We start from the raw sequence: 4,289 nt of genomic DNA on the forward strand, positions 1-4,289 counted from the left end.
AAAATGCAAGGTTCTACATTTTGGAAGTAAAAATAAGCAGGCTACATATTTTTTAAATGGGACAAGACTTAGCCAAACACAGGAGGAAAGGGATTTGGGAGTAGTAATAGATAACAAGCTAAAGATGGGTGCACAATGCAGGGCAGCGGCTTCAAAGGCTAATAAGATACTAGCATGTATTAAAAGAGGCATTGATTCAAGGGAGGAAAGCATAATTCTGTCATATAAAGCGCTGGTAAGACCTCACCTTGAGTTTGGAGTGCAGTTCTGGGGACCGATTGCTAAAAAAGATATTGCAGAACTAGAAAAAGTTCAGAGAAGGGCCACAAAGCTAATAAGGGGATTGGAGAAATTAACCTATGAGGAGAGGCTAGCCAAAGTGGGTCTGTTTTCTTTAGAAAAAAAGGTGCTTGAGAGGTGACATGATTACTTTATATAAATATATTCAAGGCCCATATACAGAGATGGCAGAAGCTCTGTTTATTCCAAGAAAATTGTTTCTGACAAGAGGTCATAATTTAAGGTTGGAGGAAAGGAGATTTAATCTCCTGCAACGGAAACGTTTTTTCACTGTCAGAGCAATAAAATTGTGTAACTCATTACCAAAGGAGGTAGTGAATGCCAATACCATAGATGCATTTAAAAATAGTCTGGATAAATTTCTGTATATAAACAAAATTCATGGATATGATTGCTAGTATTAAATGGGTCACATTTTAATGGGGTTATTTAAGCTTAACTGAAGCTTTTTGAAAGTATTTTAGATTTGTATAGGTTGAACTCGATGGACTTCAGTCTTTTTTCAACCTTATCTACTATGTTACTATGTACTCATTTGAAGTTCAGACTAAGGGGCATATTTATCAAGCTCTGTATGGAGCTTGATGCCCGTGTTTCAGGTGAGCCTTCAGGGCGTATGCTGTCGCATTTATCGTATAATGTCTGTCGCACTATAATAAATTGACCCCTAAGTGCTATTGCATTGTCTTCTTATATTGCATTTGTTGATTATGCAAATCTACTGTATTTACTGGTCCTTTAAAAAGGAGAAACTGCTTAAAGGGACAGTACACTGTAAAATTGTTTTTCCATTAATGTATTTTAAATGACTTGTTATACCAACTGCAGAGTATAAAATATTTGAGAAATTCCATTTTCATGCTTATTTGTGTATATGAAGTAGCTGATTTTGCGCTTTGAAACTGCAGCCTATTACAATGGGTTGAACTGAAAGGTGATATCAGATCTCATTATGTTCTAAGTTTGTGTAAACAGACTTGCTTCCTTATCTTTTATTTGGCTGGAACACCAAAGCTCAATACATAGAGAGAACAATGGAAAATGATCATTTTATTACTTAACTATCCTGCATCCCACTGAGAGTGTAATCTCTTCTGCTGGCTGTGTATACTTAGGCTATTCAATAGCCTATACTCCAGTATTAATTTGTTCAGTGTAGGTGGCGATACCACAGGCTAAATCAGCTATTTCAAATGCTGAAATAGGAGTAAAGGAGCTACTTGTAACCAATTTAATACACTCTAGCAGGTTAAAAGGATCATTGGGAATAATTTAAAGGGGAGACATTTTTTGGATGAACTGTCCCTTTAAATGTAATCTAAAGCTAAGAGAGCATTATCTGATACGTATATCCTATTATGGGTTATAAATCAAATCACTCAACCATTCAGGGTCAAGCCAGATTGACCGACCCACTTCCTGCCCACAGCTTTATTAGCCAACCTGGAGCCATTGGCCACTATCATGTTATTTGCAAAACTTCCACAGTATCTTACCTTATGACATCTGTGGTGGCCAGTTTGAGACCGATAGGTGGTAGAGCTATTCTTGTCTGCAGAGTCTGGTTTCCAGTTCTCAGAATTAAAAACTCACACTTTTCAGATTTAAATTATTGGAAAAGGGATCACAAAATAATAATAATATTCATATTACAAGTTCAGCATCTATACTCTTTTCCAAAATGGCTGACAAAGTGCCAGATTACGAGTGGCTCGCTAATAGTTACACTCAAGTGATATCGGGTTTATCGCAGCTGTTTTTCGCATGTTGGATGTAGCGCTCGTAGTCATATTTAGGTTTAGTTTTTTCACAAACAAACAAGAACAGGCTGGCGAGACAACTAATCGCTACATTACATAAGAAAATATAAGCATTTATTAAATCATTCAGCAGATACCAACAACCCATTGCTAAAAGAAGTGTGGCTATTTTTAATCCCTCTTCTTGTTGACTGGTGTTGTTATTACACCCACGAAGTGTTGCAAACTGACAACAGATTTAGCGGCTAAAATATATGAAGTCTGCACCTATATCAAGCTAATAAGGCAATTACCACTTCTTCTGACAAAAGTCTGGGTATATTTCCCTATGATCCCTATGAACAGTGGCTGAATATTCACATTTTCAGTTGTGCAGTATATTATTCATTTTGACTCATTTACTTACAACTGTTTTTATAGTGTTAGCTGCCTTAAAACAAACCAACCACCTATATACTATAGTTTTGCATGTACTAAAAATATGTGAATGAGTTTATACATTTAACCTACTCTTTAAATAGTTACTTATGTTTCCCATATTTTATTAAATTTGTACCTAAAGCAACAGCATCGAGTGGCAAATCGTATTGCTATCCAAATTAAATGGATAGTATCCATGTTACATGCACACTGCTGTCATTTATAAAAAAAAATATGCTGGATGTATTAATATACAAGCAGATCACACAAAATAAAACCTCTGACAAGTTTTATTTATGATTATAGAGAGGTGAATGTAAATATGTTTCAAAATGTATTTTCTTATTGAATACAAATACTGGTGTTTTTTCTTTTGGGCATACTGACCTATAAGTTTTTCAATGATTATAAGACTTCTAATATAACTTTTTATATGAAAACGCATTGCACTAATTATACTTCCTTACTTCAGACACAAACATTAAACAGTTTGGCAAAAACATATAATATGTTTATGTATGTATTTACAAACATATGTAGATATATATATATATATATATATATATATATATATATATATATATGCATTGGGTACTTGTAAAGTGCGGCTAATCACCCATAAGGGTCTCAAGGCGCTGCTCATTTTATCGACCTCAAAACGATGAAAGGCTGAGTAAACCTCACCGGGGATCAAACCTTCAACCCTTGGGTTGCTACAGAGCTCAGCCACAGTGCCTTAGCATGCTGAGCTATCTGTCCGTATATATTTATTTAAATATATATATATATATATATTTTTATATATATATATATATATATATATACATATATAAATATATACATATGTATATATGGGTTTTTATATATATATATATATATATATATATATATATATATATATATATATATATATATATATAAAAGTGCATTGGAGCCCTTTGCAGTCAAGTAGATGAAAACAATGCGATATTCATATTTAACCCTTTCAGTGCTAACGACGGCTCTGAGCCGTCACAGAGTTTCCCACTCTGGTGCTAATGACGGTTCACAGCCGTCGCTAGCACTCTCCCAACTTGAGGGATATCTGGGGGATCCCACCCGTTCCTACCCTGGTGATCTGGCCTGTATAAAGTTTCAAGAGTCCAGCACCTGGGATCCAAGGTGTGCAAACACAGGGGCACTGCACAATACCCCCAGTCAATATAGCAAAAAGATGATAGTCGCACCACTAAGTTAAATGAATGAATTTCTTTATTGAGCCAAGATCAAAAAAATCAGCAACGTTTCGGACACAAGTCCTTAATCTTGCATAACAAACAGACACTGATTCACTTCGTATATACCCAAATAAGTCACACCTTAACAGCTAATTGTAACACCTGTAAAGCCAGGTATATCACTAACAGCTAAATGCTGCCACCATGTGGTCAACTACAAAAATCACACCTCTATAAATAATTTTAAATTAACTATTCCTTACTTAGCAATGAATTAATACATAGTCCAAATATATCCATGTACAGTGTAGGCTCTCATGTAATATATTATTTTCACTATTCATTTATATTACATATTAGCATAAATAAATATAAGCATTGTTTTGAACAAAGATTTACATATACATTTCTACAGAAAAATTGACCAATCTAACTCTTTATTCATGCCACCTGGAGATAGTGTACCTAATTCATAAATCCAATATGCTTCACGTTTTTGTAATAATTTAATTCAATCACCCCCTCTTCTAGGATGTTTCACCTGTTCCAAAATCTGGAACCTTAATTGGCTTAGATTATGACCTGCAGACAG

The sequence above is a fragment of the Bombina bombina genome, chromosome 1 (genome assembly GCF_027579735.1).
Source record: "Bombina bombina isolate aBomBom1 chromosome 1, aBomBom1.pri, whole genome shotgun sequence".
Classification (NCBI taxonomy): Eukaryota; Metazoa; Chordata; class Amphibia; order Anura; family Bombinatoridae; genus Bombina; species Bombina bombina.